This window comes from Bactrocera neohumeralis, unplaced genomic scaffold (assembly GCF_024586455.1).
Source record: "Bactrocera neohumeralis isolate Rockhampton unplaced genomic scaffold, APGP_CSIRO_Bneo_wtdbg2-racon-allhic-juicebox.fasta_v2 cluster09, whole genome shotgun sequence".
In the NCBI taxonomy this organism is placed as follows: domain Eukaryota; kingdom Metazoa; phylum Arthropoda; class Insecta; order Diptera; family Tephritidae; genus Bactrocera; species Bactrocera neohumeralis.
The window spans coordinates 18,477,667-18,492,075 of NW_026089622.1; the positions used below are offsets into that span (position 1 = coordinate 18,477,667).

Below are 14,409 nucleotides of genomic sequence, written 5' to 3' on the forward strand. Positions count from 1 at the left end.
AACTGAAAATCAGCTGATTGTACGTTGATGTAGATGTGCAGAACGAAGAAAATTTGAACTCGTCTTTCCGCAATCTTTGTTTCTATTATTCTTGAAGATCTTATATATGTAAGTATATAGATATTTTGATTGCGATTTAAGGAATGTGAATATCGGTAGTTTTTATACAAAATTTCAAAGTGGACTATACTTCACAATAATGATTTTAACTAATTGAGGATGAATTTAACGATTACTTTGAATTTCCTTCAAGAAACAATTTGTTAGCGAAAAGGTTACCTAAGTGCCTAAATTATAGAGAAAGTCCAACTACAGACAAGCGTGTAAAAAAGAAATTTTAACAGTGTCGCATGGACAGAGCTGAACCTTCGCCGTGAACCTTCTCTACGATAAACGTTCTCTGTCTATGATAAACGTTCTCTGTCATAGAGAAGGTCCACAGCGCGGAGAACGTAAAAATATTTTTGGCTAACAAAATGCGATGAGCGTGTTTCACGACAGCATGTTCAAAAGGAGAAATTTTGACAGTGGCGCGTGCACAGAGCTGATCAGAAATATACATTTCTATTACAGATGTATGTTGTCTTTTTGCTTATATTTTTATACGTTTACATACAATCATATTAATTGGTATAATTAACATTTTGCGTATTTTTATGAATTCATGCAAAACTGATAACATTCTAATTAAATTATGCTATTTTCAAAACATGATTTGTTGGATAATATAATATAATATAATTTCATATATGAATATGTGCTATATATAGTATGTATATGAGATACTATCATAATACCCTAAAAAACTTACTTACTTATTATTGTATATCACATTTCAACATTTAAATTTTCATACGCATCTATCAGCACATAAGTATATAATAGGTTGTCAAAAAAGTCGTGCGGTATTTTCGCTAGTTGGCGCTGAAAGCGCGTAGTTCTAGTTTTATTCATCGCATCGTCATGTTATACCTTTTTGGAAAGCTCATTTCACGCGCTAGCACGTGTTTGATTGATTGTCGTTTCTTTTAAGTCGGTCGTGAGTTATAGCGTCGCAAACATGGAGCAAAATAAAGAGAAAATACGGCATATTTTACAGTACTACTACGATAAAAGCAAAAATGCATCTCAAGCCGCCAATAAAATTTGTGCAGTTTATGGACCCGATACAGTTTCCATTTCCACCGCACAACGATTCACTTTTTTCAACGTTTTCGTTCTGGTGTAGGGGTGGTCGAAGATGCGCCACGCTCCGGAAGGCCTGTCGTCGAAAATTGCGATAAAATCGCTGAATTGGTCGAAAGAGACCGGCATAGCAGCAGCCGTAGCATCGGTCAAGGGCTGGGCATGAGTCATCAAAAATTCATTTAAATTTCAATAAAAAAAAAAATCAATAAAAATACCGCAAGACTTTTTTGACAACCCATTATATTCCTACCATATTTTTTGCTATTTTCGCCTCTTTTTTCATTAAAATTTGGCAGAATTTACTAGAATTTGAGCTTTAAATCAAAATTAAGGAAGGTCTACAAAAAAATGCAAAGTTACCTTAGATAAGTTTTTAAGCGAATAAATTCAATATATCAACAAGAAAAAACGTTAACTTTCGCTGCACTGAAGCTAATATACCTTTCACAGGTGCATTTCCTTTAGTAACTATTTGTTTAAGTAAATCTAAAGACGTAACTGGTCAGTGGTTTTCATTCAAAGGAAAACATTTTACTAATTCTTTTTAGCCGGGTTGTTTGCTAGGAACATTAAGGTTATTTAATAAAGAAAATAGATCTTTTAGACGTTTATAGTTATTTAAAATTTTGAGAAGATTTATTATTAACATAAACTTAATTGGAAAAAATTATAATATTTACATATATATTAGTACATATTTATCATATATATATTTACAGTTTGCTTTATAAAATCACAGAGCAAATATAATATATATTTATATTTATATAATACATATTTATGCTATATAAATTACATTACTCATATCTATGACTGACACCTAATATTATTATACTAAGTTATTTTAATATTGAATCTAACATATACATATCTACATATATAACATATCTGTTTTCTAAAACTTTAAAATATTCCGTCATGACCCCATATGGTGTTTCATAAGTGATACATGAGGTCAATGCTGGATCCATGTTTGTCCATACCCAATCTATTGCTGTTTGCTGTTTTGTTGTGGCGGCGTTGTCCAATGTAGATTGAAATCCCAACTGTTGTAATCGACCCTCTAAATCGTCAGTTGCTGTGAGGCGACATATGTTAAAGTCTCCAAGGACTACTGATGGTCCATTAAACTGCTCATTTATCTGACGGATATTATTTACCACTTGCTCTCTAAATTGTAGCAGTCTATACGTGGGGTTCCTGTACACATGTGATAAAGAAACTGTCGAATTGTTTACGTTTAATAGTTGGTAAACATTTGCTGAACCTGTGACGTTCCTTGATTATGATCCTTCTGATAGATCTGGGCACCGATCCTGTTTTGAGTATATTATAAGGCCTTTGGCAGGGCTCCATCAAGGCGTGCAATACCATTACAGTCCTCTATTGGAAATTCTTCTTGAGATAAAGCCCAAGTTTCAGCAAAGCACAGAATAGCAGCAAAACAAATCAGTTTATCCGATCTGATATCCGCAATATGCTTGTTTAGACTCTTTACATTTTGGTAATAAATATCGAGGCGTTGTTCCGATTTTTCGACTAAAAATCTGTAGCATGTCCTCAACGCTTTTATAGTTATTTGTTCATTTTGCTTGTATTGGAATGATCGGACCACGCTCATGATTGGTGTCCAATCTGCATTGCGACTATGCAGCTGCTTGGAATGAGCAAAGCTTCTCTTGGTTCTGCGAATTTCATCCATAGTCGCACCACTGTGCTTTCTGGTCCAGACGATTCGGTATCCACCTGCATTAGTTCCCCTGTAGCACCATTTACTAATCCATCACTCGTACATATGTTGACTGTTACCATATATTTAATCCAAATTTTTGAGCTGCAATGTATGAGGCATTCCCTGTGTTTCTGATGGCTTGAAACCCTTCACAGCTTCTAATATGTTTGCTCTGCTGCGTTCTGTTACGGAACTTGACTTAATTGTATCCTTCGCAGTCGAAATGAACTCGTCGGTCATCGTGTACGCCAGTTTTGTTGTATTGAAATTAGTTTCTCCAGCATTTGAATAAAAGAGATGGATGGCTTCATTGGGTATCTCGTTAGAGGTCTTTTCCCTGCTTTTGATTAATTGGATGTCAGCGTGTGTCATATTTCTCTCTGACATGTTGTTTAAAGCGATGGCAAATTCTTGATCTTCACGCTGACACATTATTTCGGTGAGCTCGAAGTATCGAAATTGATCCCAAAGCGGAGTTCCTGTAATTGCACTGTAGTTGCCATTCGGCGCAAATATCCATCGATCTCCTACAGGTGGCAACTGTTTTGAGTCACCAAACACGATAATTGGAATGCCCCTGAATTGCTTCTTAAAATTTGCTTTAGCTTACAATCTAAATACACAAACATCTTTGCTCCAACCATTGTCATTTCATAAATTATTTTAAGCCTAATATCTGTGAGATTAGCATGAAGATCGGCGGAGGACTAGTTGACGGGGAGTGAAAAAACGGAATGAAGTGTTAGACCTCCAATTCCAAATGCTGCTTTGCCAGTGGGTGCGCAGAGTAACACCTTGGCTGTTTCGGGAATAGTTCCTGGTACACTGTTAGCGCGCAATGTCAACGACTGATATATAGTCGTTATAAGCCGGGTTTTGCCCACTTCAGCACCACCTCCGACATATTCGTCTCCTACTTGCTCTGGAACAGCTAGAGCTCTCAATTCGGGATCCAAAAGTTGAGAGGCAGCTCTCTCATCAGCTATTTCTTCCGCTGAAAAATGCAGGTTTTCCAGAATCCATTCAAGCTCGTTGGATAAAAATTTGTCATATCTGAACTTATTCTGCTCAATTTGCGTTGTATGCGTTGCAAACACTTTCGAAATCATTACTTAAGAGCTCGGCCTCCTCATTTCTCCATGGGTGAAACATCATGGCAGTTTCTCTGAATAAATCAGCTCTTGAATTTTCAACGCTGAAACGTTTCCAGCGCAGAATAAGCGCTTGCTTCCTTCTCCATAAAAATCCTGATCCATCTTTTAATGCCATTGGAGGTGCAGCTGTCGTGTCATCCTTGTATTCTACTTCTTTGTAGTCTTCAATATTAAAAGAAATATTCCTACTTATTTTGGAGAATCTGAACCATGCTGCAAAATCTGCTAAGCACAGTTCTTCCAATTGATCGGGCCTTTGAGAGTAGTGCTCCAGTACACTCGGTACATATATGTCCGTAGAATTCTCCTGTAAAATCCAATTCACGCCTGGGCTTTAGCATCCTTACTCGATTGTTTGGATGTGATGTATTTATAAATATCTCTCGATTACTCGCTTCCGATAAATGCAGTCCCAAAATATTATAAGCTGCTTCTTGAGCCGATATTTCCGACCCGTTTACAAATTTGTTTCCGATGTGCTGCAGTTTTCTTTTAAGGGAGAAATTGCCAGCGTTTATTTCCTCCATGGCTTGTCTCAGTAGTGTTGATACCCCTCTAATGCATTTATTTATATAACTAATTTTATAGCTGCAGCAATTCTTCCAATTGATCGGGCCTTTGAGAGTAGTGCTCCAGTACACTCGGTATATATGTATATGTCCATAGAATTCTCCTGTCAAGCATCCAATTCACGCCTGGGCTTTACCTTCTTTACTCGATTGTTTGGATTAGATGTATTTATAAATATCTACCCATTACTCGCTTCCGATAAATGCAGTCCCAAAATATTATAAGCTGCTTCTTGAGCCGATATTTCCGACCCGTTTGCAAATTTGTTTCCGATGTGCTGCAGTTTTCTTTTAAGGGAGAAATTCCTAGCATTTATTTCCTCCATGGCTTGTCTCAGTAGTGTTGATACCCCTCTATTGGATTTATTTATATAATTAATTACATAGCTGCAGCAAGCGTAGGCCTCATAAATGAATTGAATATCCATATTTGCTCTATGCAAGTTAAGGATATTTTTATTGTAGGCATTAAGAAGCCTGTCCACAAATTTTCTCTTTAAGAAAATGTGTGGTTTTTTTACAGACGAGCGAAGAGCGAGCTTGTTTCCTTCGTAGTCAGTGTTAATCCGCTCATCCGCCAAAAAGTTTTAAATTTTCAGTTCAACCGTATTATTTTTTCTTCTGCGAAATCCGTTAGATTTAATAGTTCCTGTATTTTTACAAATTGAAGTTTGTGTTTCTCAATACCTTCCTCATTCTCCGAGGGCAAAAGAATTTCTGTCCGCAGCATCGGCGGATATGGCATGTTGAATCGGCACACTTGTTTTCCATGCAGGTCCCTTAGGCAAGCTCGACCATGTCTCTGTTTTTGGTATTGAATAAAGTCCTGTAAGTCCAAATCATCCCCATCAGACGTAATGTGTCGGTCGATGAAAGTTTGAACTTCAGTTGTGTTGATGATTCCATCACTTTCCAATTGCGGTGCATCGCTTAACCAGTACATGCCATGACAATGTGGTGATCCCCTATGCCGAAATTCAATTCTATAATAGTAACGGACTACTAAATGTACTCCAAACACTCCATTTTTTAACAATTTTATCATTTGGCGGAATCGATTGTCGAAATATCTGGAATATGTAACTGGGCCTGTCCTTATGAGTCTCGCCTTTGCAGAACTTGATAAAGCAGTGGCCCCTTCTTCCGAAATGTCTACTTTATCTACTACTTTCATTAATATGACCAACAGCTCCGGCCATTTTGTCTCTGCAGCTGACATTGTTATGAAGAATGTTGGCAATCCAAACTGACGGATCATGGCTAAATATTTTTTTCTTTTCAGCCTCCCAATGCGCAGGTGAGGATCGAAGTTCTTTGAGGATATGATAGCCGTCATCATGCTGCGTAAAGAAAAATCATCTAAACAACTTTAGCTTAGAACAATAGAAGCGCACTATCAGTACAACAAACAATAACAACACAAATAGTTATTTACTAGTAAACAACCAGCATCTCAATAGTATGAGCAGCGATAAGCATAGCCTATATAAGCAACTGGAACAATAGCCACGAGGTCACTTTATCATTATCGACTGCCGAGTAACAAGTTACCACTTGTAACACTTGTACAGTTTAAGTGTAATATATACAATATTGAAGTGCATGTGTATACGGTGAAATATTATCCAAATAAAGGATCAATCAGTGGTTAAATGAGCATCTGCGCAATCTGAAAACGAGGGAATATTGGTCGACAAACAGGTGACGATATTAATGAATTTACCAAAAGTTCAGAAAGAAACAAGTGAAGAGTTCATAAAGCTTCAATCCACTGTTTCAAATTGTTTGTCGGTTTTACCGACACAGAATATTCCCACAGATAACTGGGACCCCATTCTGGTAAATATATGCACAGCTGCATTACCAGAAAAATCGTTAATTTTGTGGGAGCAATCGCTCTCATCGCGAAGAAAGTGCCCAACGTGGCAGCAAATGAAAGAATTTCTTACTACCCAATATGAAATTGCAGAAAGGGTAGATAAAAAACTAGTCAGAACTAAAAACGTTCAAAACGACCTCAATAGAAGCTTCAATAGACCCCAAGCAAGTAGCCACAATAATTGATATAGAAGCTTTTTTTAAAAATCTTCGTTCACTTCCGAACAATATAAGCAAACGTCATGCGAACTTTGTAGAGGAGGTCACAAGCTAAAATCGTGCGAAAAATTCAAAAAAATGAATATTAACGATCGAAACAATTTCGTAAGAACGAAAAAATTATGTACCAATTGTTTGTCACATGCGCATACGCTTAAAGATTGCGAAAGCAAATTTAATTGCGTTTACTGCCATAAAAGACATCATTCAATGTTACATATAACAAATTTTTCCAGCTCACTCCCAAACAGCGCAAACGTAAAAAGAGCAACAGGAAATTCTGAAAACCGCTAAGAAGCACAATGCTGCTCAAAGGCATTAAAAACCCAAACGCTACATAGCGAAAATCACAGTAGGGTACTGTTACCCACAGCAGTTGTCTCCATCGAACACCGAGGAGAACTGTTTAAACTCGGAACCTTAATAGACCAAGGATCACAAAGATCATTTATAGCGTCTAGGGCACAAAACAGGCTAAAGTTAATTTAATTTTAATACCTTAAAGTTAAAGTATTAAGAGAATTACCAAAACACTTCTGGCGCAAAATACCATTTTTGGATGGGTCCTAAGCGGGCTAGTTGCGGAACCAGTCACCACAATGACAACTCAAGTTGAGGAAGTCTCAAACGAGTACCTCAATTCACAATTGAAAAAGTTTTGGGAATCAGAAGAACTCCCCCCCATATCAGTCACAACCCCTGAAGATCAGTATTGTGAGGATTTTTACAAAGCCAATACTACTAGATCAGAAAATGGTCGGTACGTCGTACGACTACCACTTAAGCAACAATTTCCTAACACACTCGCCTTAGGTCACTCTCGCACTTCTGCAATTCAGCAGTTTCTAAGTATGGAAAGAAACCTACTTAAAAAAGGCGAACTCAAATTTAAATATGATGGTGTGTTAGAAGAATACCTTCATTTGGATCATATGGAGGAAGTAAACCCAGGGGAGAAAATCGTCAACGGCAAATACTACTCCTTTTATCTGCCACATCACGCAGTAGTGAAGCCAGACAAAAAAACAACAAAAGTAAGAGTTGTTTTTAATGCCTCGAAAACCACTAGTTCAGAGAATTCCCTAAGGATTTCCTCTGGCAACTGAAGTTTTGAAAACTCTAACGTATGTAGACGATATTCTGTCTGGAAGTCACACTCTTCCACAAGCATACGAGGCCTTATCACAGGTAATAAAAGCCCTCTATTCCGCAGGGTTTCCATTAAAAAGATTACGGCAAATCACCCAAATATAATCAAAAATATTCCAAACGAAAATTTTTTGCACACTAATTTCCCTATATTCGAAAAGGAAAGTACAACAAAAACATTGCATCCAATGGAAGGCGATATCGGACCAGTTCTCATACACAACAGAGTCCATATCTGCATTATCAGCCATAACGAAAAGACAGATTTTATCCTCAGTGGCAAAACTTTTCGATCCCGCAGGATGGCTTTCGCCAATTATGATCCAAGCGAAAATCTTAATACAAGAATTATGGCTAGATGGAACCGACAAGGACGAACAAGTGAAACCTATTCGCTTAGAAAAATGGTCCCAGTTCGCAAACAATCTGAATGATATTTCTCAGATACAAATTCCACGTTGGGTAAACTACTCCCCCAACACAAAGTCGAATTACATGGCTTTTGTGACGCCTCAGAAAAGGCATACTGCGCTACTATCTATGTGCGAACGCAAAGTGACACCACGACCACAAGTCACTTATTAGTAGCAAAAGCAAAGGTGGCACCTTTGAAAACTATAAGTCTCCCACGACTTGAGTTATGTGGCGCACTACTACTGTCAAAATTAGTAGCCATGGTGCAAATGCATTTAAATATGATAAAATGCAAACTATATATGTGGTCCGATTCCGAAATTGTACTAGCCTGGTTGGAAAAAACACCACATGCATGGAAAACGTATATTTCTAACCGAACGTCTCAAATACTTGACCTAGTGGGATCAGCCACTTGGCATCACGTAGCCAGTGCTGACAATCCTGCCGATCTAGGTACAAGAGGGTGCAAGCCACTGCACCTTGCCACCACCACCCTCTGGTGGAATGGCCCCCGATGGTTGATAGAATCTCCTGATTCTTGGCCACAATCCCCCATGCGCAACATTATCGCACCAGAAGGCCGAAAAATCGCCACCTTTCACACATTATTGGATGAAACCATACTTGAACGATTTTCATGGTTCCAAGAGCTCTCAGAGTAGTTGCTTATATGTTCAAATTTATAGAACAACTCAAAAGTAAAGTTAAGGGATCACATAATTTCCCATGCAACACAGTGACGCACCTAGAGTTACAAAAGGCAAAGGTCGCACTAATAACATACACACAAGCGCGCTATTTCAGCCGCGATATATCACTACTAAGAGAATCGAAGCCGATTGATAAAAAGAGCTCACTCTTAGTCCTAAACCCATTTCTGAACACGAAAGGTCTGCTTCGTGTGAATGGTCGGCTTGCTAATTCGAGCCTAACATACAACGAACACCATCCCATAATAATCCCAGAGAGGTCAACATTTACCACACTGTTCCTCCACTACATCCACATCTGAATGCTACACGCCGAACATCGTCTCATGCAACAGATGGTACGCCAGGAGTATTATATCCCTCGTCTTAAGCCGCAAATCAAGAAGTGCATCTTCACGTGCAAGACCCGGAGACCCTAAGGTGCCGCATCTGTCGACGCCCACATCGCCTGCACCATTGTGGCATATTTCGGGGTATGCGACCCGTGCAACGGCAGCAAGTTGCCCAGGCCCACGGGCATTGCCATAACTGCCTGTCACATACACATGTGACTGCAGCGTGTGAGTCACGAGGGCTGTGCCAAATATGCCACAGGCCGCATCACACGCTGCTACATCGCAGCGCGGCACGCGAAGTGAATCGGCCACCCATCCAGCGCGGCCGCATACCCCGCTTCCAATCCGCATCCTGGATGGTTAAATGAGCTTCTGCGCATCCACATACCTAGCTCCCAACCGCTTCTAGTGTCAACGTTTCTAAGCCTTCTTCTCGAAATCGAAATCGCCAAAGGTGAGTGCCGGTATTTCTAGAGCATTTTATATAATCAGAACCAATCTCATTGACTGACTTAAAATTATATATTTATTTTATTCCTAACGGGTAAATAAATTAACTGGCGCCCAACGTGGAGCAGCAACAAAAAGGATCATCAATAATATCCTTAGTAAGTCTGTTTAGGGACCAGCATTAACACCACCAACAATGTCAGCATGGAAATCCAACGCAGGATTGCTCTTGCCAACAGGTGCTACTTCGGACTGAGTAGGCAATTGAAAAGTAAAGTCCTCTCTCGACGAACAAAAGCTAAACTCTATAAGTCACTCATAATTCCCGTCCTGCTATATGGTGCAGAGGCTTGGGAGTCGACGTTACGAGTTTTCGAGAGAAAAATTCTACGAAAGATTTATGGTCCTTTGTGCATTGGCCACGGCGAATATCGCATTCGATGGAACGATGAGCTATACGAGATATACGACGACATTGACATAGTTCAGCGAATTAAAAGACAGCGGCTACGCTGGCTAGGTCATGTTGTCCGGATGGATGAAAACACTCCAGCTCTGAAAGTATTCGACGCAGTACCCGCCGGGGAAGCAGAGGAAGAGGAAGACCTCCACTCCGTTGGAAGGACCAAGTGGAGAAGGACCTGGCTTCGCTTGGAATATCCAATTGGCGCCACGTAGCGAAAAGAAGAAACGACTGGCGCGCTGTTGTTAACTCGGCTATAATCGCGTAAGCGGTGTCTACGCCAATTAAGAAGAAGAAGTCTGCCTGAAAGGGAAGGACCTAGTCCCTGGAAACAAAAAAGGATTCATTTAGGCTATCCAAGAAGTTTACTAGTGCATCATCCCACACAACGTCAATCAAAAGGGATTTACATAAAAGTTCTAATACGACAACAAATTGAAAATAAAGGACCAATATACCATCCGTGGCAAACAACACGCTTTCATAGAAAGAATACCATATCAAGCAGCGCTCCAAGAATACAACTGGAGACCGATTTTTAGTAAAATAAATCAACAAATAAATCAGCAAGATGACTGAACAAGCAAATTTAATTGCATTAACTAACGCAGTCGCCGATCTGCAACGACAGTTATCTGAACTACAATTAGGAAGAAGTGCAACCATTCCACAACGAACAGAACAAATATGTATGTTCTCACACCAGACCAGAAAAAGTGGATATGTTTAAATCAATAACACAATTTAATGGTATACAGAATACAGGAATTGGAGGAAAGTAGCAACCACATTAATGGAAGACATACGACAATTCGAAGGACATAATATATATGCCCAAGCATTAATAATGATGAATACTGGCAAAACAGCACAGAAACTTCCAAGACATCATCGATAGGCTAGAGGATTCCTATGCCGACAAACGACCAATATACGTTCTGGAGGAAGATATGACGAAAATACAACAAAAAATAATAAAAATATATATATGTATATACATTATGACAATCTGAACCAAGCATTGAATGTAATGCTATCCAAGATTGAGATAACACACAAGGAAGAAGGAATAATTCAAGTATTGACACAAGAAATCCAAGCCAAAGCAATCAGAACATTTGTCACTGGACTGAGAAGTGTAGCTATCAAGAATGCCATCTATGCACGAGCCTTCACAATGCAACATGATTCACGCCATCAGAACCTCGAGTACATTCCACGTTACAACCATCATCAGAATCATAATTTCAGCAATCGGCATCAGAATAATTATTCTTGTCAACGACAACCCCCAGTTGAACTAATGGATATCGATTCATCCACCATATTCCGTAGACCAAGGAGACAAGGTTACAACAAGAATTAGCAACAACCACCACGAAATCCGCAGCCTCGACAGAATTATCAAAATCCTTTTAAGAAAATAGCAGGAGCATTGGGATACAAACGAGAACGAGATAGTACAGGTCATGCTAATATACAACCGAAGAATCAACGGATCAACCAAATTACACACCATCAACAATCAAATACAGAATATGAACAGGAAGAAAATTTCTTTATTCTAAGGCATGGGTTACCAACCCTTCTAAGGACCACAGAAGAAGGTAACTCAGTGTATATTTTAATTGATAGTGGTGGCGAAGAAAATTATGTAAATCCAAAATCCCTCACGCAAAAGGGATAGAAGTAGAAAGTAAAAAACAAGCCGCTACTTTACACGGTAAATCATTAATTAAATATAAAAAGAAAGTGAATATAATAGGATTCAGTATGGAATTTTTAGAACTCGATACCTTACAAGATTTCGATTTCTTGATAGGAATTAAAGGTATAAAGCAAATGAAAGCAATGATATATACAGAAAGAAATGTATTAATTGTGAAAAAGAGTAAATTAACAAGAATAAATTATATGATAGGAGAAGAAATGTATAAAAAAGAAATAAATGAATTAATGAAAAGAAATGAGCAGAGTAAAACATTACCCTACGTAACTACAGTAGAGGCAGAAATTAGAACAAAAACATATAATCCTATTTGGGTCAGACAGTATCCATATCCCCAAGCGGATAGAGCATTTGTAGAAACTGAAATAAAAAAATTATTAGATAATGAAATAATACAGCCAAGCAAAAGCCCGTACAGTTCACCCATATGGACAGTTTCTAAAAAAGGGAATGAAGGAGTATGCGCATACGTATATATAGATGATGTCCTAATATGTTCAGCAAACCCCGAACAACATATGAAAGATATCACCAATATAATACACACTTTACACGCAGCCAACATGAAAATCTCTGATGAAAAGTAAAAATTTTTTCAAAGACAGACAGATTTAGGACATATAATTAAAAACGGTAGAATTACAGTAGATCCAGGAAAAATAGAAGTTTTAGATACAATCCCTACAAATTTGAAACACTTAAGATCTTTCTTGGGAAGGACCTTATACTATAGAAAAGTTATAAAAGGATTAGCATCCATAACGAAACCATTAACACTCTACCTATGGTAATGGTAATATTTCAAAGAATAAAAGTAGCTCAGTACATGTAAAATTAGATGACGAAGCACTTAAAGCAGCTGAAACACTAAAAAATAAACTAAAAGAACAAATAGAATTATTCCAACCAGATTTTGGAAATGAATTTGACATGACTACAGACGCAAGCAATCATGCGATTGGAGCTGTATTGTCACAAGGCAAGAAACCTGTAGCATTCATTTCGCGTGCATTAACGCAAACTGAACAAAATTACTCAACAAACGAAAAAGAAATGTTAGGAATCGTTTGGGCACTCAAGAAACTTGGGAATTATCTGTATGGTCTCACTAGTAATACTACTATTTACACTGATCATGAATCCCTAATTTTTTCAATATCAGAGGGCAACCCAAATTCAAAATTAAAACGATGGAAAAATTTTATAGAAGAATACGTAGCAAAAATTAAATATGTATATTAAAGGAGATTTAAATGTAGTAGCCGACGCACTCAGCCGTCAAGTAAACGTAACTACGAACGACTCAATACACTCGCAGGAATCATCTTCGTCAATCAGAATTAAAGATGTCAGCGCTCCACTGAACCAATTTAAAACACAAGTTGATTTAAAAAAATGTGAACAAAATGCATTAGAAAGAGCAACAATTTTTTTCAATTTTAACAACGTAGGGGATCGTACACAAGGACAACCTCAGAAATAAGGATAAAAACATTTAATATTGGGAGGATTAAACAAAAAGTTATATTGCAAGAATTATACAAGGAGTTATTTGACTTAACTACGACAATTAATTTCGCGAAGAACGGAAATTTTTATTCAGCAGCAATAAATACGGACGAGATTGAAAGGATATTAGAAAAGGAACAAACTAGTATACTGGTTATTGACATACTCGAATATGCAGACACACGTAGATTAGACGACTTTCATTGTAATTTATAAATATCCAGTCATTGAAAAGAAATGCACAACATACAAAGTTACTCCATTATCCTATCGTCAAGGCATTTTGGATATGAATAAAATAGTAGGTAAATTTGAAGATAAAATAATATTAACATCTAAATGTAAAAATAATTTAAGGAAATATATTTGTAAACAAGAACCTAATGACAATTGTACAATACCAATGATCGAAGGTTACAAAGCCCATGGTAATGTTATCCAAGAAAATAACGCTGATAATGTCGTATTACAAGGAAAGCAAATTTTAAACGAAAATCAATTTGACAACATTAAAAAATTAAATACATTTTTAATATCATGTGAAGAACACCCAATCAAGAATATGTTCATAACTATAGGAGTACTTGTAGTCCTAGGATTAAGTATATTTGTAATATTCAAACTATATATAATTCATCAAAAAACTGTATATATGAGAAAGAACGCTACCATAGAACGTTTAGGAATGACTCATCTACTTAAGACTCAAGTATAGATCAGGAGATCTATTTTTCACAAGAAAGGGGAGAGTTAATACTTTAACCTTTAACCACAACATTATGTTTCAGTAAACATTAAAGAAAAATCATCAAAACAACTTTATCTTAGAACAATAGAAGCGCACTATCAGTACAACAAACAATAACAACCCAAATAGTTATTTACTAGTAAACAACCAGCATCTCAA

At 37.6% G+C, this 14,409-nt stretch overlaps 1 long non-coding RNA gene across 1 annotated transcript in view; it reads right to left on the reverse strand.

Moving 5' to 3' along the window:
- The window catches only part of LOC126764318 (uncharacterized), a 271,263-nt gene that overhangs the window by 101,834 nt on the left and 155,020 nt on the right, over positions 1–14,409 (reverse strand). The window lies entirely within an intron of this gene.